The 27,737-nt window shown below is 44.8% G+C and overlaps 1 protein-coding gene across 9 annotated transcripts in view; it reads right to left on the bottom strand.

Moving 5' to 3' along the window:
• The window catches only part of ACACB (acetyl-CoA carboxylase beta), a 2,187,049-nt gene that overhangs the window by 1,347,376 nt on the left and 811,936 nt on the right, over positions 1–27,737 (bottom strand). The gene's annotated exons all lie outside the window — the stretch shown is intronic.

Here is a 27,737-nt window from a genome sequence, read left to right as displayed (position 1 = left end):
AACCCATCAGGCCCTATAGACCATCTCCTGTAAGGCTTTCCTCCTGTCTCTGGGCAGGAGATCCACAAATTGGTGAAGGAACTCCCACAGGGATCTATCGCAACAGTCCAGCAAGAGCAGGCCACAGCATGCTGTTTGTATGCCACCACCACTGTGACAAAGTCAGGAGTAGGGTCCAACCGGAGGAAGGAAAGGTCCGACTCCGGAATAAATTAAACAGTACTACCGCCGGTTCCTCCAAACCCGGCACCAACGGAAGCAGTGGACAAAAAAAATTCTCTCATTCTTTTGTTTTTTTTGTTTTTTGTTGTTGTTTTTTTTGTATGTTTCATCTGTAGAGTCTTAAACATCACTGATGTCGACTGTACAGGGAGTTTCGAAGCCAGAACCTCCTGGCAGGTGGCAGTGGACGAAAGTTAAGTACCACCAACCAGTGAACAACCCGCTATGGGGGAAATTCGTAAGAGTAGGAGAGCACCTCCCAGTACTCCTGGAAGATGCATCCCTGGCATGCCTGAATCGAAACCGAAACCTTCCATAACGGTGACGACGGGACCTTATGGAAGACAGCGGAGCCCGTGTGACTGACGCCCCAAAACAAGACTTTGTTCTAGGTCATCAAGGTTCCACGGGGGGGTCGCAGGCTGAGGAGCCACAGGCCCCTGAGGCGGCGGGTGGGAGAGGAGCCAGACAGAATTCTGAAGCATACCTGGTGGTATCACCAGTGGGGGCGTAGCAGGAGGCGACCTACATGGTGAGTAGGTATGCGAATATTCCAAACAAAGCGAAGGGACCGACGTCCCTCACTTACAAGCGGACCACGTGTAAGTAGCCCCAGACTCCCTCATCAGAAGGGTTCCTCAACGTCGATCCACAGCTCGGCGTCGAGAGTCGACGTTGCCGGGAACACGAAGTCCCCGCCGACGATGATAGGCTCACCACGGAGCGAGGCCTGGTACGGGGCTAGACGTCGAGCGCCGGTAATGACCCCTCAACGTCAATTTTAATTATTTATTTATTTTCCGATACACCCATGACGCCGACATCACTACGACGTCACCATCACTACGACGTCACCATCACTACGACGTTACCATCACTACGACGTCACCATCACTACGACGTCGACCGTCACCACGGTGTAGAACATCCCTTCGACGTCGAGCATCACTATACTTCGACGTCTAGCATCACCATACTTCAACGTCAAGCATCACCGTACTCTACGACTAGCATTACTCCACTTCGAGCACCACTTTACTTCGACGTCTACGTCTATCCTCACTTCGACGTCGATCATCTCCACGACGTCGAGATCCTCCAGGTCTACTCCTAGACGTCGGCTTTTGACGTCGTGTCGACCAGAGTCCTGGGTCGACAGAGAGCATATTGGTGCCATACCTGCTCTCGACGTCGCCGTCCTCGACACTGACCGGAACTGCTTCATTTTTCAGTCGTGTTCCTACTGGGGAGAACCCCAGAGGTCACAGCATGGGACTTGGTAGAGGACCTACCCTGTCCTTACCCAGAGGCTGAAGAAGATGCCTTCAATCTTCCCTGCTCCAACCCTGGGAGCCGAATCTTCTCCCTGTCCGCAGGGTGCCTGGAAAAGATTTTACAGAGAAGACAGGTGTCAAAGACGCAAGACACAGGCAAGCACAGAATACAAACTCTGTGAGCTTCAGCTTTGGCCTTTATTTCAACTGCAGTCAAAGCACTTGTCAGATAGAGATATTATAGAGACAAGAAAACTGCAGAAATTCTGCCAAAAAACCACAGCAGAATGTAGATAAAGGCCAAAGACGTTGAGTGAAACTGCAAAAATCCAGAAATAATCACTAAAAGTGAATAAAAAGCTCAAAAAATGAAAAGCTAATGCTCCAGGGTCCTGCTAGCAGGAGCCGGAAAAAAGAACTGAAAGTAGCTGGCCTTTGGCTGTGCATCATGGGATACCGAGAGTCTCTGGAAGGATCCTTAAAGGAACGGTATCCATTTGCAGACATATAATGGCAGCCGATGGGGCTTGTCTGTCCAACCCTTCAGCTCTATCATGAAAAAGGGATTTTTGTGAAGGGGAGTTTCTCTATGTGTGAAACTTAGTGAAATAGTTGAATGTGACGGTTACCTGGCTATCCTTTTCAATTCAGGATGAAGTAATGGCCAGAGTAGCCGGCTGTTTTCAGGCTGCAATATTGTCTTTTATTATCTCTTAAGTGTCTATGCAGGACTGCAATGGAAGACACCTTAAGAGACTATATATCTATTGAAGTGCTCCGGGGTCCACGCACATGGGCGGGACTATTCTCATGATTTTGACTATACACAGAGATCCCCTACTGCAGAAGGAAGGATAGAAATGAGGCAAGGCCAAAAAATGTGTAAGGAAACATCAATGTGGAATTTGGGGGAAAGAGGGGTAAGAAATACAGAAATAAGTGAAGGGAGCAACAGCGGATAGAGTGGTGGGACGGTCAAACTAAGAAATATCAGACAGACATGGTGAGAGGTACCAGAACAAAATATGGTGGGGAGAGCTTCAGAACAAGAATTAGTCGGGAGGCGAGATAGAGAAAGAGAAAAAGTGCAGCAGATAGAGAGGGGTCAACAAGCAATACTGCAGGAACAAAATGACATCAGATGATAGAGAGTGGACAGAAGAAAAATATTGAAGAGGAGATGACAAGGACAGAGTGATAGGAATGGGAAGAGGCAGTATAAGCGAGCAGAGAGAAAGTGGAGCACAGAGAAAGGCAAAGTGCGACAGAGCTAAAAATACAAGAGAAGGACAAAACCATAACTAATTTAGGGAAGGGCAGAAAAAGAGCAAATTGCAGAATAAATATATTAGAGAGGAGGGGAAAGCCGGACTGGAGAGAGGACTTGCTAAGCCACAGATTTATCCAACTCGTATTAAATAAACACATTTGTGTCTGTAAATAAACACATTCGTCAATAACACGCATGGGCTTAGATCAGAAGGACGCCAAACTGAAGGGGAAAAGTCTCTTGGCTATGTAGGATGCAATTCGGCTGGCTGTAGGTGTCCCGAAGCCTCATCTATAGGATTATCTAGTCATCTGTTAGTAAATATTGAGCATTTTGCTAGGAGTTCAAACCCGCCTCATGGCGCATCCTGTGCCTGACCAACTTTGACGTCTCTGAAGACTTACCGCACTCTCGTTTCTGCGCAGTCGCAGTTTGGCTGGCGGACCCTGATTGTAGACGACAGAATGAAGAGGCTACGGTTCTCCGTGATTTGGGCTTTCTCCGCCTCGGGTCCATGCCGTGCAGCGAGCACCACGGCCCCAGACCCGCATGCTCCTGGGTGTCCTCCTCGGCCGCGCACTCTGAGCCTGCAAAGTATGAACCCCTGCGTACGCGCTGTGAAATACGCAGTTTTGGGTCCCATCGTCTGCCGAGCCAGGGAGCTGGAACGGGAGCTGCTTGGAGTGAGTGTGGAGTGACCCCTATCCAAACTAGGGGTGGGCTGAATTTGCGAAAGCGACTTTCGCAAATTATCGCGAAAATGTTTAAAATCTCTGCAAACACGCGGAAATATCGCAAAGATGCGGAAGTTTTTTTCCCGCCCGTTCACGGTATTTTCTGCGTGTTCGCGGCTCGCCAACTTAACCATGCGGTTGCTTGCGGGCGCGGCCATCTTGTTTTCACTCTTCTCGCGGTGCATGATCGCGAGAAGAAAGACGTGATCGTGCGACGCATGACGTTACTGCGGGCGCGATCTGTCGCGAGACAGCGCAAATGGCTACCAACAATCCAACATCTCGTGGAGAACGCGACCGGATCGGGAAAACTTGTCGGCGAACGCGGGGATTCAGGTAAGGCGATCGCGCGCGAGAATGTATTATTTTACAGCGCGAGCAAGAACCAAATTATCGCTAAGCTGCGGAATGCGGAAATTTTGACATTTTCGCGCTCTCCGCGGAACGCGAAAATGTCAAATTATCGCAATTTCCGCGAGCGGAACAGAAATTTAGCCCAGGCCTAATCCAAACCCGTAATTGCATAGCTGAACACATATGTATCACTCGCCCTGTCCATGCTAGCGTAGGGCCAGCTAGCTGGACGTGTAGTGAATGGTGTGTGCTCGCCTTCATTCATTCCTCGTCAGCTGCTTACCACTCCCTGGGTACTTCCTCCGCACGGATGAAGCGGTATAAATAACATTTGAAAGGCGAAATACTATGCGATGTACATTTTGCCCTTCAGCTTTTACTTTTCACACCAGCACTAGTACTAGCTCACACTCGTTAGTTGTAGCTAGAGGGGCGTGCCTGTATGGGGAGGGTCTTGAAAGTTGTGCGCTTTGTATGGCCTGACCACGAATTGCTGTCACAAGCTGTGATGGTTTCATCATCCAGGCCTCTTGCGCATCCCTTGCTGCGAGTAGGTCTCTGGTGGGATGCAGTCACTGTAGCTTCTTCCCATGAGGCTTCGTGAAGGAGGAAGTTAAACGCTTATCAGTTCAATCCACATTTTAAGAATGTAAGCACGATCTATGTCCACAGTGTGGGATCGTTAGCTCAGTGCATTCTGTCAATTTTATGTAATAGGGAAACTGACCTTTCAAACTTTATGAAACTGTCACATATTGTACTAGGTAAGCTTTTCCTAGGCAGATCTGAATCCTTTACCGGGAATTAATTGCATGACGGTGCAGACTAGCTCAATCTCTACCGCTATATTTTTGCAGGTTATTAATAATCTAGTTAATGTTGCAATTGCCAATGCCGTCGTTCAAAATATATAACTGGCTCATACTTGATGGGTTGATATAATTACGGAGGGTATCCACAGCCTACCCTCGGATGTGGTACAAGGAGCAGAAATCCATTTTCAAGTATATTTAGGCGACAGATTTTGACATCGTCTCTTGCAGGGCTCAAGTCCAAACAAGCAGCAGGGAAAGCGATCACGAAAGTGAACGCGATCGCTATTGGAAAACAAAGAAGCCCGCGGGTGGTGCACGCCCCACAGCGAGACATGTGGTTTCAATTATCGCGCCCATGTCTGGGCACGATAATTGAAACCACATAGCCGGCGGTGCGCGTAACAGACACCAATAGGTCATGGGCGGAGCAATTCGCCCGCCTTTGGCCAATTGCGTGTTGTCTTTAATAAAAAGAAGCACGCAAAGGCCAATAGCGTGGCCCAAAAGAAAAAGCACACGCACGAGCGTGTGCGATTCCTAGCTCGATTTTGAAACCCCGTACAAGAGGTCTCTAGCTGCGCGAGCAGTGCTGCGCACTGCAATGCTAGGCGCAAGACCTATAATGGACCAATATACAAACTTCAACCAATCAGGCAACAGTACCCTCTAGAACAATCCCAAGAGAGGCTGAATCCCTCAGATTTTCAAGCACAAGTATAATATACTAACATTTGATATTGAGGGGAGACTCTCAGGAGAGGAGGGTGGGTAGCATGCAAATCTATGAAAGATACCAATACTGGAGATCTACAGTTACAGGTAAGCAACTACATGTCTTCTCCGGTACTGGATCTTTCATAGAGTTGCATGCTTGAATCAGAATAGTAAACAGTAAAGCAAGTGAAAAACAATATCTATAGCAGACAGTGGGGAAAATAGGTTTGAAAGGCTCACCATATTGAAACAGATGGCGTATCAGTCTTATTAGTTACATCCAGGTAATAATAACTCGTAAAGGTGTGCCTTGTGGACCATGTTGCAGCTTGGCAGATCTGTTTTATGGGCACCCCAGCAAACAGAGCTGTAGAGGTGGAGACAGCTTTGACCGTGTCTCGTAATGGTTTTCCTGGTTGCGTGACAAAATTGAATGGTGGATGCAATCCATCTTGCAATGGTCTGCTTGGAAAGACCTTTCCTGATACCACCATATGCCAGAAACAACTGATCCATTTTGCGGATTGGATGGGTCTTGTGTAGATAGAATCTGAGACATAGTTTGAGGTCAAGAGAATGTAGAGATTTTTCTCCAAAAGTCTCAGGATTTGGGAAGAATTTCCATTGAATTACTGGCTCATTCAAGTGGAAGTCTGAAGGGAATCTTGGATCTAAATTTGGGATTAGTCCTAAGCATTACACTGTCTGATTTGAATGGAAGGAAAGGTTCCTTAACGGTAAATGCCTGGTAATCACTTACTCTTTTGGCAGATGTGAGAGTGACGAGAAAAGCAGTTTGCCAAGTAAGGTACTTCAATTACGCTTTGTAAGTGGGCTCAAATGATGTTTTCATGAGCTCCCCCAGCACCACATTCAAGTTCCACGATGGTGGAGGTTTCCTTCTCAGAGGAAATGCTCTGAATAGGCCACTGAAGAATTGTTTCACAACTCTACTAGACCATAAATAAAGTGGATCGTCGAAACCTGGAAATTGCCGCCAAGTGTATTCTGAAGGAAGAATGAGCCAAACTGGATGCCAGGTGAAGTAGATATGTGAGGATTTGCTCTGGCGGTGAGGTGAGAGGAAGGATCTTAGATTCAGCACATCAAAGGCAGAAGTGTTTCCATTTGAGTTTATAAGTTCTGTTCGTGGTGTCCACCCTTTCTTTGGCAAGGATTTCCCTGTAGTTTGAAGGAATATCTAACTTGGCAAACTCATTGAACTCAGGAGCTAGGCCGATAAATGTAGTGATGCGGGTTGGAATGATCCGCTCAGCGGTATTGGTATTGGTTTGAGCTGAACATGAGGTTGTTCCAAGAGGAGCTCCGTAAACCAGAACTGTCTGAGCCACTTGGGACCAATGAGAAGAAGTCAGCAAGGCTCTCTCTTGAGCTTATTTAGCACCTTTGGGACCTATGGGATCGGGGGAAAAGAGTAAGCACAGATTCTTGACCATCTCATCGAAATCACATTGCCCCCACGACCCCTCTTGGTGATGCCAAATTGCAAAGAATGTGCACTTCTTGTTCTCCTTCGTAGAAAAGAGATCTAATTTCAGCTTGCCCCAACGATGGAAGAGGTGGTCCAGAAGGTGTTCTAGCTCCCACTCGTGGTAAGGGATACTGGTACTGCTTAGCGAGTCTTAGGAAGTTGGAAACTCCTGGCACAAGTTCTGCTTTGAGCGTTAGGATTTCTTGCGCTTGAAGAGATAGCGCAGGTGAACGTGTTTCCCCTTGTTTGATGAGGTAAAACATGCTTGTGGTATTGTCTGTATGTATGAGTACCGGTGACTGCGCTATCATGGGGAGAAGCTACTTTAATGCTAAAGCGATAGTCTTGAGCTCCAGCAAATTGCTCTGTGTCTTTGCTTTGTCTGGATTCCACTTGCCGCTTATTTGCAAGTCTTGAAGGTGTGTAGCCAAACTTCCAGGGAGCATCCATTGTTATGACATACTCTGGGATTTGTGCGAGATATGAAAGACCTGCGGAGAGGTTTGAAGTTCATGTCCACCAAGTCATGGCTTTCCTCATTGCTGGAATTATGTTAATGAGTTCATGAAGGATCCCTGCACCTGGAGACATTGTTTGTCCTATTTGGATGCATTTGTATTCAGCAATTCAGCAATAAGCTGGATGCAGTAAGAAATGATTCCCAGGAAGGTTTTGTAGTTCCAGAAAGAAATTGACTTTCTTGTGGACAATCTGTGAGCTAGCTGTGGAGTCTTTACGTGCCTGTCTTGAAAGGGAAAGGAAAAGGATTTGTTTTGTATAGTGTCAAGTAATGCTCCCAATATTGTCAAAGTTGTTGCGGTATTTAAGTTAGATTTTTGATGGTTGACTGTGAGACCGAGTCAGGTGAACAATGAGAGGCATGTGGACGTGGCTGTGGCTACTTGTCGATTTGTGGGAGCTTTTATGAGCCAATCGCCCAAGTATGGAAAGACTTGGACTCCTTTCTGTCTGAGATGGGCTGCTAATGGGGCCAGCACCTTGGTGAAGATGCTCGGTGCTGATGTGAGTCCGAATGAAATGACCATGAATTGGTAGTGGGTGCTAGCTACCTTGATGCGCATTAATCTATGATGTTTGGAGCGTATGGAGATATTTATTTATTTATTTATTTATTTATTTATGTGTTTTATAGAGCGCGAACTTGACCCGTTAGGGTATCAGAGCGCTTTACAGGGGAGCAAAGCAATATACAGACAGATTTAGAGTCAACCAGTTACAGCTCAAGTAGCAGTATAGTGCAGGAATATATATACACAACGTATGTATTTACATTTTACATAACCGATTACAAAGAGCGACAAACCATATTTACAGAGTACATTTTCAATAATTCTAACCCGGTCCCAAGATTCTGGTGTTTCGGGAGACCCGGTAGGTAGGGGGGAGGTAGTGGGCCGTCATAGGCTATGCCAAAGAAGTAGTTGAGGTAGTGTTAGACGAGAAATTTGCCCATAAGGAAGATTTTGGCATCCTTTTTGAAGTGAGACAGTGAGGGGATTCTTCTGATGTGGGGTGGGAGAGAGTTCCATATTCGTGGAGCAGCCCCTGAGAAGGCCCGATTGTACGTTTTATTTTTCCGAAAACGTGCAGGTTGGAGCAGGAAATCCCTGGCGGATCTGGAGTTTCTGGTTCCTCCGGAGATCATGAGTTTCTGTGTCAGGTATGCGGGGGAGTTAGAGTGTAAAGCTTTGTGCGTGATGCATGCTAGTTTGAGCTGTATTCTTGCCTCCAAGGGAAGCCAGTTGAGAGCTTTCAGGAGTGGGGAAATATGATCATATTTCCTAGTGCCAGTCAGTAGTCTGGCAGCCGCGTTGAGGCAGGCTTTTAGAGGTGCCAGGGAGATCTTGGGTAAGCCCGAGAGGGTTGAGCAGCCATATTCCAGTCTAGAGATGACGAGTGCTTGAACTGCCATTTTTAGGTCAGGGGCATCAAGGAAGGGTTTCAATTTCCTAAGGTAGCTCAGATGGAATCTGGCTGTTTTAGCCATAGAATTTATGTGGTCCCTCATGTTAAGGTTTGTGTCAAGGGTAATGCCCAGGGATTTAGCCGAATTCACAATGGTCGGTGGGCAGTTTAAGGCTGTAATAGCCTTGATCCATGATTGAATCTCTAAGTTGGCATTGGGAGGGGAGATCAGGAGAAATTCTGTTTTCTTTGCATTGAGTTTAAGTTGGTTGGATGCGAGCCATTGTACGGTGAGTATCAGGGCTTCGTTCAGGGAGATAATCTCTTCGAGAGAAGAGGTTTTGATGTAGATCTGGGTGTCATCGGCATACATATGATAGGAGATGTTAGCTGCGCGCAATACTTCGGTAAGCGGTTCTAGGTAGAGGTTAAAGAGGGTGGGGGACAGGGTTGATCCTTGGGGGACTCCAACTGTGACCGGCGATGGTGAAGAAAGGTTGCCATCAATCAGGAATCTCTGCATCTTGAAGGTCCAGGGACGACACTTGATCTCGAGAAGGTGTAGTATATCCTGGAGCGTCACCATGCAAAAAGATGGTTTCTTTAGAAATTTGCTTAACTTCCGCAGGTTGAGGATAAGATGCCAATCTCCTGAGGTTTTCTTGATAAGACAGAAGTGAGAGTAGAAGCCCAAACCTTTCAGTAGTTTTGGAGCAACTTCTATCACTCTTCTTCAGCATGATGGATACCGGACTAGGGAGATTTTTTAAGTGGGGGTGAGGGAGGAAGAGTCCTGTTGGTGGGGTGTTTGGGAGTTTCTGGACAAACTTGAGGGTGTGCTCATGGGAGATCACATTGAGCACTCACTTGTCAGACGCTATCTTGGACCACTATTTACCATATTGAAGTCGCTGAAAACGCAGAAAGAGTTTAATGAACAACCTACCTCTAGGGAGAGCTGCGATATGATAGCTGAGTTCTTTGCCGCAAAGGTAAAGAACATCTACGAAACCTTCCCTATAGAAGCCAGATTAGGTACCAGCACAAATAACTCTGACAAAAAACCTTACGTAGAAGGGACGCTGGATGAATTTACTATCCAGTACTTACGGACATAGCTAGAGGAATAAAATCTGGCTCCCCCGTAGATGTTGCAAGACCAGATATAATTATGGAGGGAGCCAACCCTATTATGCCATATATTTTAGATATTATCTCTCGCTCCTTCCAAGAAGGTGTGGTCCCCGCGAAATGGAAACACGCTATTGTCAAACCATTGAAAAAGAATCCTCAAATTAAACATACAGTACTAGAAAACCCAACCCCGATTTCTCTATTGCCTTTTGTTGCAAAGATTGCGGAGAAAATAACCAACAAACAATTACTTGATCAAATAAATAAATACGATCTACTACACCCTTCACAGTCAGGTTTTAGAAGCGCTCACTCAACCGAATCGGCACTACTTCATGCCACGGAAGCGCTGAGGAAACATGCCGATGAAGGTGATACTGCCGCACGGATTCTTCTTGATCTCAGTGCGGCTTTTGAAACTGTATCACATCAGCTGCTCCTACAAAGACTGGAAGCATGTGGCATTAGGAATAAGGCCTTGAGCTGGTTGGTGTCCTTCCTCTCTGGCCGAAGTTTTAGAGTGGCTCAAAAACCCTACCTATCCAAGAGTATGCCTCTCACTCAGGGGGTTCCTCAGGGCTCTATTCTGAGTCCTACTCTTTTTGATCTATATGTAAGTCCCATCGATGAGCATGTGGAACAACATAACGTATCAATTGTTTCATACGCTGATGATACGCAGCTAATTGTTCTACTATCACAAAATGAGGAGCAAGCAGCCACCCATTTCTCCAAATGCCTATCAGAAGTCGCGAACTGGATGTCCAATCACTGTCTCAAACTAAATGAAATAAAACTGAGGTAATGGTTGTGGGCAGGTCGCCAACCATTTGGTCATCTGCATGGTGGCCAGAATCTTTAGGCCAACTGCCCAACCCGAAAACCGAAGTTAAAAATTTAGGAATCTACTTCGACTCCGAGCTGAACTTTATCAACCAGATTCATAGGGTTGCGGGCAAATGCTATGGAGCTATAAAAATCCTGCGAAAGATCCTTGATCTCCTGCCTTCTAGTGCCAGGAAAACAATTGTCCACGCGACAATAACCTCGCAAGTGGATTATGGCAATATCCTATATCTCGGAGCCACTAAAGGGGGACTAGCCAAACTACAGCGGGTACAAAATGCCGCTGCTCGACTTGTACTCGGCCTACCTAGAAGAGCAAACTCGGAGAATGCCCTGAAAGAACTGCACTGGTTGCCAGTGGAAAAGAGGGTCATTTTTAAGGCATTGTGCTACGGCCACCGCATCCTCAGGAAGTCCGGCCCCAAATACCTTCATTCTCTCCTAATGGAATACACACCTGGTCGGAATCTGCGGTCCTTAGGTAAGGCCTTGGTAAAGGTACCGAGGATATACAAAGCCAGACTAGGATCCCGCTCCTTCAGGTATCGGGCGGCAAAAACTTGGAACACTCTGCCGATAGCCCTAAGAACAGAGACATCGGAAAAAAATTCCGCAAACAACTAAAAACATGGCTGTACAGCAGGACCAAAGTCCCATAGATATATAGCTAGCGCCTCTCCTTTTTCTGTAACAGCTCTCTCTCATGTGTCTTAGCGCGGGGACACACCGTTTGGTGTAACCAAGCGCTCTATAAATGGATACAACTAAACTAAACTAAACATGTTTGTATGCAGCCGCTGATGATTGCCTATATTGCTGCTGAGAATACTGGGGACTGCATGGTGTCTGGCCAGACTGATATTCTTGCCTGTAGGGTTGGTAACCACATCTAAAGGAGTAAGCTCCTTTAAAGGGCTGCTTCCTATATTGTAGAGTCTCCAGGGACTTTTCTGTATCCGTCTCAGCTTTGATGGACTGAAGCGCATCATCCACGTGTTTTCCAAACAGCGATTTGCTGTCAAAGGTTATGTCTAATATTTTACTTTGGATCTCTGGACGGAAGGAAGTTAATTTAACCAGCCTTGTCTGCAGAGAACAGCCGCTCCCAGAAGTTGCCTAAATCCAGCAGATTCACGTAGTTGATTACTTCTGCTGATATTCTTTCCCCTCTTGAAAACTTTTCTGAGCTTCCAGTTTGGCTTCTTCTGGTAGCAAGAAGATGTAAGTGGACATATCCGACCATACTTGACAGTCATAATGGCCTAAGATAGCCAGGGAGTTTGCCATTTGAACCGTTGTGGCTGTCATGGGGGAGAATATCTTCCAGATATTGTCAAGCAGACGACCGTCCCTGTCCGGAGGAGTGGAAATTTTGGTGGATAGGTTCTTAGAGAGACATTGTGCTGTCTGGGATACTACAGAGTCTGGTTTCGGTTGCCCAATCAGGCATCAGGCGCTTGTATTTGTTGTCCAATCTTGGGATGATTGCTGAAACTTTAGCTGGGTTCGTCATGGCTTTAAGACCTTCTTGCCAAATAAAATCAATAATAGGGATGGCCCTCACAGATTTTTTGGTAGGTTCTTCAGAATCATAGAGGAAAAATCAGCTTGTTTTGTAAGAAGAGGAAGATCAAATCATTTGGCTGCTCTCTCCATTAAATTATGGAAGCCGCCTATGTCCTCTGGTGAAATCTACTGGTGCAGCGGCTGGTGGGCAGGAGTTGGGATGAGATAGTCGTCCCACTCATTGAGCTCTGAGGTATGGTCTCTTATTTCACCCTCTTCCCTGTTTTCGTCCAAAGAAGGAGCATCGTCAACTGGAGGGGTCAGCCAAGGTATTCGCTTACATTGGCAGAGGGGTGACAGGTATAACAAGTAATCATGATGGCTGCGATGTAGAGGTTTGCGAAAATGGCACAGGCTTTGATGTTTGTAGCATAAGAGTCGCAGATGGTGGAAATCTGTGGTAATAGTCTTGGAGCATACTTTACAAATTGGTCACCAGAGACACAGGCATTTGAATCGAAAGCACTGGATGGCCTTGCATTGAATACTCATCTTGGTATTGCTCTGAGTGTTCTCTCGCAGAGGTGTGCAGGTGGGTAGGGCAACACCTTACTTGGAGAGGTGTAGGCTGGAAGAGTTGTTTTTGTAGAGGATTTATCCCCTACACACAGTGGTTCCCAACCTTTTTTCAAACTGCGGCTCGCTTTATCTATTGGCCGTTGGCTGCAGATCCCCATTATGTTACTTACTTTTATTTCGGTGGGTGGGGGGGATGTAAGCGCGGCCTTGAGAGTACTTCGTTTCTCCTGATGAAGCCAATGAAGGTATTATAATCATAGATGTAAAAAAATAAAAATAGAACGGTTGTTTAATACAAAAAACGTATAACTGGTTAAGTTAGAAACAATACTATTCAGCACTGGAGTCTGCGCATGGAATTTTTGGAAACTATTTTATTTATTTTTTAAACTCTAGCTGCATGTTGGAGGAGAAGACGCTCTCATTGGTGTCATTTAGTTTGATTTCAATTAATCAGTCGGAGAATGACTGCACGCAGTCAACACTATCATACGGGTGTTGCAAATGCTCAGTTAGGTTGATAACGGGTAGGTTCCGTTTCTTTGATCAGCTGACGCAGTGATAAAAGTTTGCTGGAGATGATTGGCTGATTATAAAATTAACCAGTTTATATGAGCCAAGTTTCTTAGGGGTGACGGAAGGGCTGATAGGACTTTGTAATTCTAAATGTATTTATATAGTGCTTACTACCCCTAACAAGGCATTGAAGAACTTTTTGGGTGAGTGGCATTCTTCTCTGGAACCCAAAATTGGTGGATAGTAAAAAGAAAATTGTTACTTGTATATTAGTTGTGTTAGGTTAGTGCTCACTATTTCATATGTGTTTAGTCGAGTTTGAAGTAGGTATAACTATAGAATGAAAGGAGTGGGCTTGAAAAGGAGAGTTTGGAGTAGGAATAGAATGATAGGAATGGATTTGAAAAGGGGAAGTAATAAAGTGTTTTTGTAAGCAGTGGTTGTGTGTGCTTGTTAGTTAGGAGGGAGGGTTAAAGGAGGGGTGAAAAATTGAGAAGGTTGTTCGGAGTTCATAGTATTCAGAATAGTTTGGGATGAGAGAGGGGAAAGAGGGATGGGAAGGACAGAAGGGATTTTTCTATATAAAAATGTAAATAATTTATACATGTGTGTTTATATTAGTGTCTCAAGATGGAACTTAAATATCAAGAGCGGTTATCTCTTATCCATTAAATGTTTTCTTATAGTCAGATCTGCTGTCCTGCTCTTGTAGGCACCGAAAATGTATTTAGTAAGAAAGGGAGACGGTGTTTTACTGTTCGTGTGTCAGGCTTTGGGACATACTTTTCGCACCATCCAATATCACCCAAAGCACTGACCCTCAAATACCTGGAGATGAACGTAACTCGGGTCAATACATGGCACCTACACACTACTCTGAGTGTGTACAGCAGCCTCTTCTACCCTTGGAAAAGCAGCATCCTCTGTAGCAGCACACATGTACTCGGGTACTTAAAGCAGCAAAGAGCTGCACACAACTTACACAGGCTTACAACGAACCCCAAGGAGAGGGAGCAGAACGGCAATACCAGCCAGCTAGAAGGTAAAGAGGGAGGCAATGTCTGACATTTGTAAATGCTCCCAATTGGACTGAGCGCAGACAATGCCCTTTGGAGGCCCATGCACCCAAATGATAGTATTTTTAAAGAGCAGCGTTCATCCAATACAAACATTTGTGCTAGGTGAGAACTTATCCCGGGACAACGGCACCCAACTCGAGAATATTTAAGTTGACATAAAACAGATGATAATTTCCTATAAAGGTGAGTGATTTAAAAATGTTATTTCCAAGAGGCATGGTTTAAACATACAGGGAAATCACCTAGGCAGCACTAAAGGGAATTGTCACTTGTGCAGAGATTCTGAATATGCATCGTGTCAGTGCGTGCTCAGGTTAAGGACAGTGAAGAGCTGGTGCACATAAATTAAAAACCCTCTTTTTCCACAGGTGCACAATGGTTGGACTTGTACCTCCCAGGCAAGGCTGTAAGGGAGTTAGGCCAGCAGAGTTACTACAGGAATGCTCGGAGAAGGTAACACGGTGAGGTGTGGCAAGTGTATCATTCCTGGTGTGGGAGTACACTGCGACTCACAAGCAGACAGGTGGGAAGAAAGCACCCATTGGGCCTGCAGCTTCCCTCAGGTGAGCCCCACCCAGCCCCAGCATACTATGCATACTGGAAGGTCCCACACATCACACTACACAGGTGCACTCGCACAGGATGACCACCGAGGCAGAATGTGGCCAGTGGGTATGGGCAGGGGCCAGGAGGCAGGGCTTCTAGCGGCAGGTATACATCTGTATTAAGGATAGGCAGGGGTGAGAACAACAATACACTCTACTCTCTGTGCTGGACCGGTCGTAAGGCAGCAGCCTGTGTGCCAGAGCATTATCAAGTCAAAGGCATAAGGTGCACAATGGGAAATGCACCAGATAGTTACCGCAAGCAGCACTGGTTCTCCTGGTGCCAGGTGAGAGGAGGAAGACTGCGCTTCCTCCAGGGTAGGGGCATACCATCTTGCTGGCCATGATTAGGTGTGTATAAATATTTTCTATCTCCCTCAGCTGAGAGTTCTGGTTTGGGATTAGAAGAGTTTGAGACCTGGTTCCCTTGATTGTCATTCCCCACATGGATATGAATAGTTATATCCAATCCAAGAAACCGAAAGTGCGGTTTTACAAGGATAGGTTGGTAAGGTCTCCCGTCCACCCAGACTACTTCACCAGCAGACGAGTCTCTCTCAATGCTGTAGTGGAGAGAGAAGTGATCCACATGTTAAAGCAGCAGTGCTCAGTAGAGTGGTCTTTGAGCATTACATAGTGAAGTAACGTGAGTTGCGTCGTCGTGGCCAATCTAGCTGTAATCTAATGGAAAGGTTTTGATTTCTGGGAGAGGCGGCGGTATCCGAAGTAGAATTCCCTGCGGCAATATCATACTCCAAAATATCTCTGTAGGAAATGTTATTTTGGTAGCAGTCTTTCTTGCAGATTTAGCACTCCGAACATGAAATACCCTTAAAAGACTGCTGACAACTTTTTAGCTTCAACTCAGAGGAATGGAATGTGCAAAGCATATCTGCTTGCGACGCCCCGGCTAGTTTTGACGGCGCACCGGTTTGCTGCGGCACACAGTTTGGGAACCGCTGCCCTAATGGTATTAAAGACAATGGAGGAAATGCCAGTTTTGCCGTTGTTTTCACTGTTGACGTTGTCAACTGGTTTGTAGTAAATGGTTTCTTCATCAGCCATATAATGTTCGTCTACGGTATAATCATAGCCTGCATCGTCAACAGGGTCATGGCCGATGGTGTTATCGACGAGAACATAGCCGACGGTATCTAAGTTAAATGAAATGAAATTAAATGAAAGAGCATTTGTAGAGCGCGATAGCTACCCTGAGGCGTCCCAGCGCTATGTACAGTTGAGTGTGAATAGACGGAGAGAGGACCTAGTCTGAGGTATTAAACAGCAGTGTTTTTAGCCCCTTTCGAAAGGATAGATGATTAGATTCTGAGCGTAAGTGTAGAGGAAGAGAGTTCCAGAGTTTAGCCGAGTTGTAGGAGAATGACCGGCCTCCGGATCTGGCTCTCTTGATTTTGGGCACTGTGGTCAGAAACATGGAAGCTGATCTGAGTTGTCTAGTGGGTAGGTGGGGAGAAATCAGGGAGTGGTTGATAGTGGAGCCTGTTTTCCAAAAGGCGCGATGAGCGATACATAGGCTCTTTAAAGATATTCTTTCCCTAATTGGAAGCCAGTGAAGTTTCCTTAATTCAGATTTGACCGAGAGATGGCGAGGAATCTGAAGGAGAGTTCGTGCTGCACAATTCTGGATGACCTGGAGCTTATTTAGAGTAGCCTGGGGAGACCCCAGGAAAAGGGCATTCCCAAAGTCCAGACGAGATAATATGAGGCCTTGGATCATGATTTGTCTAGCTTTAAAGGGAAGAAGGGGAAGAATTTTCCGGATGAGCCTAAGTATGCCGACACAGGTTGCTGAGAGTTTAGCTGCCTGGTGGATGAAGTTAAAAGATTTATCCAACCAGATACCCAGGCTCTTTATTGAGTCCTTGGGAATTGGAGTTGGTCCAAGGCACACTGGCCAGAGGGAATTGATGATGGCATTGGAGGAGTTACCTAGGAGCATCAGCTCTGTCTTGTCCCCGTTTAGTTTGAGACAAGAAGAGGTCATCCAAGAAGTAACTGCTTCTAAGCAGTCCCTCAGGTTGTTGTTTGTCTGGATGTGAGGTTGATTTAGGGCTACCACTAACTGGGTATCGTCCGCATAGGTGTCAATTTTTATCCCAAAGGGGCGGACGATCGCAGCCAGGGGGGTCATATAAATGTTAAAAAGCGTAGGGCTCAAAGAAGAGCCCTGCGGCACACCACATCCGAGCAGTTTGCTGGGAGAGGTGGCATCGCTCTCAAAGACCTGGAAGGAGCGGTCAGACAGGAAGGATTCAAACCATCTGAGAACATTAGTTGAGATTCCTATGTTGAGTGGACAAACCCATCACCAAAGATATCGTAGACTGCAGCGTCGGCATCACATGGGAGCGCGCTAGCGAGGACTATCCCATCGAGGGCGATTTTTGTCGTCGATGGTAACTTGAGAAGGGGTGTTGGAGGAATCTTCGTCAACGGCCACTTTTTTATTATTATTGTATGATCGTCGGTGATGAAAGCGGTGAAGAGGAGATGATCATAGGAGATGATACTGTGGTAAACGTCGTTGTCGTGACTGTAGACGCTCTGGTCGACAAAGTAGTCATCTACGACTGAATACAAATATGGAGCTTGACACTTTCGTCAAGGATTTCATAGTCAACAGTAGGGACTGTGACGCATGTTTGGGATGTGCTTCTTTCAGGGAGAAGTGGCCGGGTCTATATTAACCTTTTCTGGAGTAATCTTTCCCTTTTTTGAGGAAGGAAGGAAGGTCCTCATACCTCTTTTGTACCCTGTGTATGTTTAAGTTGCATATTTTATCTGGTAATAACCTACACCCAGCTTTAAAAAAAAAAGGTCTAAATGTGGTCTGACTTAAGTGTTTTTCCTCCCATTGTGAGTATTTTCTGGGAACATTCCTGACTTGAATATGTTGCAGGAAATTCAGAGCAGCAGAGGATGTTTCAAATATAGTTCTGTAAAGGCAGTGCGCCTATTAGTCACGAACACAGGAAAAAGCTACACTTTAAGGAAATGTGTGGAGTCTGGGTGAGACAGAACGTGGAAATTGACAAGCTTTTCTATTGTTAACATTGTATTGAAGTTATGGATGTTTGCCAAAAATAGTGTTATAAGAACTGACTCGCAGCTGTGTTATTTGAGACTGACATGTGCTTCTCTCGTAGTGCAGTCACTCTCCCAGCTGTTTTAGTCTGAGCATATGCAATAAACCTGTTTGTACTCCCTTTGTTGCAGATGTGGTGATTAAATGATTTTAGCTGCTTAAAGAATTTTTTCCCCTACATCGTGGGACAGCCAGCCAGCCAGGAGATCCCCTTTGCTCCGGCCTGCCGCTGGGGTGGTTCCCGTTTGGACAACCAATTTAGTCATGCACAATTTGAGGAGAATGGCAGACGCACGTTGAGACGAAAGATCTGTTCTTTGGACGACAGGGGTACCGGTTTGGGGGACGTCGGCAGTGGCCTGATAAGGTAGGAAAAAAGGGCGATTGTTGAATCCTTGTGTATTGAGCCACAACTGTTACAAACGGAGATCTGTATTTAGTTAATCCTGACAGACCTTTCTTTAGAAATCGTACGAGAGGGAGAGAGAGAAGTAAATGTGTTTTGTTCATCCTGGCAGACCTTTGTTTAGGAATGGTCAGCAAAACAGATGTGTATTTAGTTAAACTTGACCTTGTGGAATTATTAGAGAAATAGGAATTATATAAGAAGTTTATCCTGACTGTTTGAAATCGGAAAACAAAAGAGAGAAAAAGTTGACATTTTTGTATAAATGTTATGTGCTTTAAAAAAAGATGTATATATATATATATATACACACACACACACACAATGTAGATTTGCGATCATTACAGCATTATTATAGATCATGAGTTTGTTTCATTATCAGAGGTACCAACAGTTTTTTCATGTTAACTTAATTAGGAAAGGAGCCATTAAGAATAGTAAGAGTTGGGTCTACTAGGATACCGGGTAGATTTATTCCTTGTAATATGGATCCATCTGATTTGAGTGTAGGTGTGTCATGTGAAAGTGAAATCTCCCACACCTCGCTTATTTAGGGATAACTGACATCAAGACTAAACAAAAGGGAGCAGTCTGTCATATAGTCCATGAGATTTTTCCCCGTGAACAGGAATTGTAAAAGCTTCTGTTAGATTAAAAGAAAAAATTGTGAGGTCATGCCTTGCTTAAAGAAATCTTCCCGGGGGAGGCAGGGAGAGAAAGGGACTCCTTTAGGCTATATGATTTCCCCATTTCCAGGAGACTCTGATAGAAAACAAAGACATTGTCAGGAATGGGCAGAAGGTACAAATACTTCCCTGGTTCCATGGCCCCCAGATGGCTCTCATGATAATACAGTGATAGCCCATGTAATATTGCATATCTTAGGAGCATGTAAAGGAGATAAAAGAACAAAAAGATTAGCATCATTAGACATGTGGAAGATATTCAGTCAGGATTCCCATGTATAATCCACAGCACCACCCCCAACATATTCTGAGATACTTAACCCCTTGTGTGCCACGCCCTTTCCCCGCCCTGTGCCGGGCGTTCCATTAGCGGGCGGGGTTCATGACGAGCTGGACTCGTCATGGGCACAGCGCAACCGCGGCCCATGACGAGTCCAGCTCGTCATGGGCACAGAAGGGGTTAAAGGGCCTTTATGCCGTCAGGGTATGTATCGAACATGGTCAGTGGAAGATAAGGAATCCACTATGTCAATAGACTCAGTGGACACTAATGTTCCAGCTGTAGGCTACAAACTTCTGACATTAATACCCCTGACTGACAAACAAAATTACACCTAAGGTTGATGACTTATTAAACATAGGGGAGGGTGATCTTGCTTAAACGATTAATAAAGATTCCCTTAAACCTGAAAAAGAATATGATGGAACAGTGTCCTTAACAGGAGACATTTCAGTAAAATTAAGACAAGACAATAATGGAAAATTGATGGAACAGAAGTCGAAAGACATTAGAATGGGTTAGCAAGTGAAGGAAATGGATTCTATACTAGCACCGCTCAGGTGAAGTTTAACTTAGGGGCACGATCAAAGATAAATCAGGAATAGGATAAGGGTTATCGTGACATGACCACCAGTGTAAAGGGAATACAGAACACAATTGAGAGACTAAGTCATATTGCTCATTAGTGTTAAATTATATGTAAATTCATATTATTTAAAACAGATGAAAAGCCAGTTGTAAGGGATATAGGATATGATATAGAAATCAAGAATGTGACAGGAAAAGATGAGGAAGAAAAACTCAGTGGGGAATGAAATTACTAGGGTTCTTGACCGTGAATGCATGGAATTGTGGCAAGAAGCAGAGAACAGAAGTAGCGAAGGGATAAAACAGTTGGTATAATGTTGTCCCATTTACTAATAACCTTGCGGGGTGGACAGAAGTTATGGTGCCACAGATGAAAGTGTGGCTAAGAGCAGGTTCCTTTGACCCGGAATTGATAAATAGGGCTGATTTATTAATTTTTCTATGTTATGGAGACCCAGAGTGGAATTATGATTACATGCAACAAAGCCTGTGTGTGTGGAAGAAATATGCTATAAGGTCTGAGACACCTTATGAGGGACATGGTGGCAGGAATACAGCTGTAATGCAGATGCCACTGGTGTATAAGACACAGGGAGCACAGCCTGTCTATGTTCCATGGCAACACATGGATAAACAAAATCTAAAAAAAAAAAGGCCTTCCTCCATTACATGAAGGAGCAGGGAAATGGATAAAATCATTTGAAAATGCAACAGCTGGGATACCTTTAGCTTTTGGGGATGTAAAGAGCCTCTTGAGCTCCATAGTAGAGGATGAGGCGGACAGGATAATGAGAAGTGCAGGGATACCAGGAGTAACTATTAGTAAAGGAAAACATGATGGGTCTGCTTTTGGAGTAGTGCGCTCTTGGGTGTGGACTGAATTAAGGAATAGGTACCCAGACCGACCAGACATTGGGGTATTGAAGACAAAAACTAGGTCTCCAAGACAGTCCTGTGCAGACTACATAACAATGATGAAGAAAAGTGGGAAGCAGATATAGGACCTGTAGACATGGGAGGTAGTTGTAGATTATTCTACAATGTTTTAAAACAGGGGCTACCAGGAGACATACAAGACCATTTAGATCAGGTTGTGGCCTTAGACGTAAAACGCTGGGCAGAAATACAAGCACGTTATACATTTTTGTAGAAAAAAGGAAGAAAAGGAGAGGAAAAATAAAGATCAAAGTGACAGAGTCCAAGCCAAACTGGTGACACAAAAATACAGAAAAATGAGAAGGAAAAGACAGGAAAAGAAATGACTGTGCAGGGTCCTGTTGCAAACAGGTAGCAAGAAAGGGGTCAAAGAGAGGGCAGACAGATGCAAGAAGAAATTTAAATGCCATTACTGCGGTAACTTCGGACATTTTATTGCTGAATGCCGCTTCAAGAAGAGTGATGAAGCACAGTGAGTGATAGGAATAGGAATAGGGAGGGGATGACAAAATGTGAACATGTCATGGCCATCACCTCAATATGACCCTTATCAGTATGTCCCCTATCCTCAACAACAAAAAACTCCATTACCACAGGTTTACATGCCACAACAGCAATTTGCTAATGTACCTGTTCAAGGGACACCAGCACCTGTTGTACAAACAGGAGGCCAACCTCAGGTGGAGACTACTGCATTGGTGAGCACCGGGCATCAAGGACAAGGGGGAGTGATTGTTCAAGGCTCATTAACGTATTCCCAGTTCCTCCGAAGTAGGAGGAACTGCTACATGAAGGAGGACTACTTCCATGAGGCAAAGTTACTATGTAACAAACTAACCAGTAGAGGATTATCCTCGTAGACTTGTACGTAATGCCATGAAAAGATCATGGTATTGCCCATATGAGGCCCTACTGGAAGGCAAAACCGAACCATGTCAATATCGCTTGGTTTGTGTTACCACCTTTTCCCCAGTTTCCAACACAGTACGTAAATCCATTTTAAAAAACTGGAATGTTCTAAATGCTGGGACTCTCAATCTTGATCGCCCTATGTTTGCATTTAACCCCTTCGGTGCTCATGACGGAACGGTTCCGTCATGAGCCACGGTTGAGCTGTGCTCATGACGGAACCGTTCCGTCATGACCACGCCCGCGCAAGATTCCGTCAGCACAGCGGCGGAATCTGCGCAGCATGGAAGGGGTTAAGAAAAACAAAAACATTAAAGATCACCTTGTGCGTGCAGCCTTACCCACCCAAAAACCACCCAGCACCCTTAACGATCACTGGGGGCTACCACCCCTTACGGGCCACGCTAAATGTGGAAATTGTATTATATGTGATCTTACGATTGAATGCAAAGAGTTTTGTTTTGAAAATATACCATCTGAACTAAAAACATTCACAAACTGTAACACATGCAATGTTGTATATGCGATCTTGTGCCCCTGCAACAGAATTTATATCGGACAGACTACTCAAAAAATACGAATTCGCATTTGTCAACAGTGGAGTTGAATACGATGCAAGACACCCAATGAACCACTGGTGTAACATTATACAGAGACTGGACATTCTGAGGACGATATCCGTTGGACTATCCTAAGTGTGGTCAAACTCCCACCAAGAGGAGGTAACATCTCCAAACTGCTCAACAAAGAAGAACTTAAATGGATTTTGAAAAGTAACAGTTTACACACAGGGCTGAATCGCCTAGAAGATTGGACAACTCTTATTTAACCTGAAACACAGAACCATATCTGGACTATGGACCTCCTGAAAATATTTCATGTAACCCTGTACTTGAGATTTTACAATGGAATAAGTATGACTGCAATTATGGCACCCTATCACCCACTGGCTGAATGATTTCACACCTCCTTTTCACAATTACTATGGTTTTATCGCATTGGCCGTGGCCTTCACTCAACTCACTTTGTGAGTTTCACTCCATTCCAATATGGCCACCATTACCATCTCTTAGGCCTTCCTCTCTTTCCTGCACTCTCCTCCAAGCACATCCGATCACATGATCCTTCCGGCCAATCAGTGCACCACTCTCCCTACTTGAGACCAAGACAATTTCCTTTCGCTCCCCGCATCCACGGAAGCTGACCCCCTGTGCAGCCGTCTTATACATCGGCCATAGGTAAGCACGCTGCCATTCCACAACTCCAGCGCAGTGTATCCTAGCTGCTGTCCCCTCCCTTGACCCTCTGCAATTTCCTTTCAGGCCCATACGTCGCTTGAGCACAAGCCTGTGGCTCCTTCCCCAGAGAATCATTCAATACGTCCCTAACGACCGGAGACACGTAGGTGAGTGACTTTTAGATGCGCCACACTTGAGCGCTCAGGACGCTTTATCACCCTTCTGCGCCATGACCTTCACATTATTTTTCAGGCCACTGCGCCTAGAGCACACGAAGTTGGCTCCCACGCCACCTCAACCGAAGTTATTCATGCAATTGACCGACCGACTGTGGTACTTCCTTATCGCTGCAACCGCTGGTAAGCACTCTTACCCCTCCCCTCCTAACTCTTGTTCCACGGTTCCCTTACCCCACGTATAACTGGGCCCTCCCTCTTCCACCAGGACAATCATCCGTGCCTCCCATAGCTCGTATTCCCCGCACTTGTGCCCCGGACTTGTTCCGTCAAGTAAGGACTCCCGCATATTCCAAACGGTCCAATTCACAAGCATCAATTATTCACTCAGTATGCGTGAAATTGGCACCCTGCTAGCCCTGTTTACCTAATTCCCTCTATTCCCTTGTCATCGCGCACGGTTGCTCCTTGCTCTATTGTTGACCATGAGAACTGTTCCAACATGCAATGGTAGACTATTTTCCCACTAAGTCACTGCGTCATTTCCAAAATTATCCTTCCCACCAAGTCACTGCGCCGTACTCCTTACGCTGAACACATTGTCACTGCGCCAAATTGTATTCCCACTGTGCCAATTGAATCTCACTGTGTTATATAATGCGACTTGCAATTCTCTTATGGTGCAACTGTATTCTGACTAGCTTGCCAAATTTTATGAGGCTGCGTAACTTTGACATACATCCTCCTAATTCTTTCCCTTTTTATGTTTCCTCCCCCTTCTTTCTCCCAACTAATGTAAATTAATACAGTAATCTAAGGCACTTCTACACAGGCATGCTTATTTAATGCTCTGAAGATGATCCACGCATTGTTCACTTGTATCAAAACGCTGTCGACACCCTAAAACGCCCCATGCATTAACTGTGATGTTACCATCGATTATGTAGAGGCGTTCCTTGTGATTTGTTTAGCTAATTGATGATTTTTTTCTAAACAACAAACCGTGAGCGTTGCCTGAGCCTCCCTTAAATGTTCCCCAAACTGTTTCGTTTCTATGTTTCTGTAGTATGATGCAGGCTTGTGTCCCACTCTCAGTATCTTCGTTTGTATACATCTTAAAGAATTGCTGATAAATTAAATATTGAACCTCTGTCCGGCTGGACAAGTTTAACCAATACAGCACTGAATGGGTCTGTATTCATTGTTGTATGTCTATCCCTATTTTTCTAGGGACCACTGTAGTGTACAATAAGTATTGAAGCATCAGTATTTGTCAATAATAAATGGAACTGGAGCTAGGTTTTTATGTAGAGCCATATCTTTATGGCATGGCACAGACACAAAACGTCCTTTGAGATTTGATGATATAAAAGCATCATGTCAGCAAGTATGGGATGATAACATACAGAGATATACATGGACTGGAACTAAACATCATCCTCAGCTGGCTGTAAAACTAGTGAGATTTTCTCTTTGCTTTCAGGGAAATGGGACTGTTAAAGTGGGACGAAATCTCAATTGTAGCTCAACTATTTACAATGCTGATATGCAGGGCGGTACATCCAGCCTTATGGATTTTTTCTGGCAGTGTGGCACTCGAATATACATTCAAATACCCCCCCTCCCCCGAATGGAGCAGAATCTGCGCTCTGATGACTTTGCATACCCCATCTATGGTAATACCAGTAAAAGAAATAAAAGATTTGCATTCCATGAGTAAAGCATCAACTTTGCTGCATCATCACAGAAGAAAAAGGATGGCTGAGTACTTTGGAACTTCAGTGTGGCAGGAGGTGCCCAAAGAGTATAGGCTGTTCAATGACGCCCAAACCTTTTTTGGTAGTCTGTTACCTATGTTTCAAGCAAAAGCAACTTCTCGCTGGCTTCAAATTACCCGGTGGGAGTTTACGAAATCAATCAATGCAACTGAAGATGGCTTTAATGCCATTAAAGAGCTGAGTACAATCAGAATTATGGTAATGGAACACAGATATGTTTTGGACTGGATGACAGCAATCGAAGGAGGGATATGTAAAAAGATTAGTTCCGTATTCTGTACTTTCATGCCAACAAATGATGAAGATGAAGGAAACCTGACTCAGGCCATATTGACAGATGAAGAAAGAGTGGGGTGCTAAAGATGAGTGGTTTACTGGCTGGTTTGATTGGGTGCCCTCCTGGATGTCGGGGTTGTCTAAGGCCTTGTTGACTATAATAGTTCTGTTGCTATTGATGTGCCTAGCATTTCAGATTATCTTAGCATGTTGCAAGAGGGTTACAGCTAAAGTGGGAGGTACGTTTCCAATAACAAGAAATAAAGAGATGCAAAATACAGAACTGAGAGAAATGTACAGGGGTAGTGAAGAAGTAGTAGAAGAATCGACTAAAGAGGGGAATGAAAGGAATCAAAACCCTAATTTAGATTTAGGCCCTAATCATTCTGTTCATTACTCTGTTTTACCTGACACTGGACTACAAACTGTGAAACATTATTTTTGTGTAAAGAAAGAAGTTTTGTATAAAACTGTTTAAATTTGTGGTTAAAAGTGTATGTTTAAGTTTCACATTGTATCTTGTAATAATCTACAGTCTGCTTTCAAACAAATTTGTAAATGTGGTCTGACTTAAGTGTTTTTTCCTCCCACTGTGTGTGTTTTCTGGGAACCTTCCGGGCTTGAATATGTTGCAGGAAATTCAGAGACACTGAGGATGTTCCAAATATAGTTCTGTATAGGCAGTGTACCTGTTAGTCACGAACACAGGAAAAGGCTGCGCTTTAAGGAAAGGTGTGCAGTCTGGGTGGGACATAACGGAAAAGCAGGAAGCTTTTTCTATTGTTAAGATTGTATTGAAGTTATGGATGTTTGCCAAATATAATGTTATAAGAATTGACTTGCAGCGTGTGTAATTTGAGACTGACTTTTGACTCTCTCTTAGTGCAGTCACTCTCCCAGATGTTTTAGTCTGAGCATATGCAATAAACCTCTTTGTACTCCTTTGTTGCAGATGTGGCGATTAAATGATTTTCGCTACTTAAAAGATTTTGTCCCGACAGTTTGAACCAGCAATAAACACATCTGAAATGAAGAGCGGCATTTTCCCCGCCAGATCGCCCTCCCAAACTTTTTATATTTGCTTCACATATTATAAGCTCCCAGAAGATACCTTCATTTGAATTGAGGATGAACTTAGGAAACTACTGTAGAATGATGGCCACACTATGATAGCCCTTTGCAAATTACAACGCAACTCCTATAACCGAGGTATAGTCTCCCAGACCTACGGGCCCTACTACTGGGCAGGCCACATACCAGCATCAATGACTGGGGATTTATGGACAGGGACTAACCCACTCATGCCCTAGAAAGAACTGGGCTCCAAGCTCACTCACATTAACACTACCACTATGGCAGTAGGGCAAGACGTGACCTCTTACCAGCTACTCAAATAACTTTGGAGGCATGGGACAAGGCCAAGTCCTGCATGGGTTGGAAGCAGAACATCACCCGGGAGACTCTGCTATGGATGGGCAGACACTTGACAGAAATAACCAATTTAAAAGGTTTTGCATCTTGAGATTGAATAGGCATTTCCAAGGTAGGTGACTTGCTAGAAGAGGACGCTTTAAGGTCTTTCTTCTCCCTCCAGAGGGAATTTCAACTCCACGATCGTCAATATTACAAATACATACAACTCGCACATGCATAAAAAGCTGAAAATACCCCCCCAGACCTCCCAGAATTCGCTCCCTTAGAGGGGTAGCTTTTAATGGATGAATTACGAGAAAAGGAAGTATCTTACACTTATAATACTAATAACAATAATATGCCTGACAACCTTCTAAAATGGAGGGCTGTGTGGGAGGCCGATGTTGGCACATTCGAAGATCTCAACTGGGAGGCGGCACTGATATTCCAGTGAGAAGTGTCAATTAGAGCTCGACTGCGCCTTATCCAATTTAAAAGTTAACATAGGATATATTATGATAGTGCCTTACTGTATAAAATAGGTAGAGGAGCCTCACTGGATTGTTTGCGATGTAGAAGGGATCGGTGAGACTTCATCCGCACATTATGGTTATGCTCAGCCATACAGACATACTGGCGCAGAGTGCTGTCAGAACTCAGCGCAATCCTAGAAATGCAAATACCTGAAGACCCGAAATATGTCCTTTTGGGGATACCCGATGATTTTGATGTGACGTGGATGAAACTCCTATTGTGTAATCTGGGACTGATAGTGGCCAAAAGAAACTTGACCAAGTGATGGGGAGCTTCTAAACGCCTAATCTTGCTGGATGGAGGAGGGGTAAGGACTCATGTATGGCTGCCGAAAGAGTAACTTAT

This window comes from Triturus cristatus, chromosome 11, assembly GCF_964204655.1.
Source record: "Triturus cristatus chromosome 11, aTriCri1.1, whole genome shotgun sequence".
Classification (NCBI taxonomy): Eukaryota; Metazoa; Chordata; class Amphibia; order Caudata; family Salamandridae; genus Triturus; species Triturus cristatus.
Note: the sequence above shows the minus strand (reverse complement) of the source record. Positions and strands in the feature narration are given on the sequence as shown.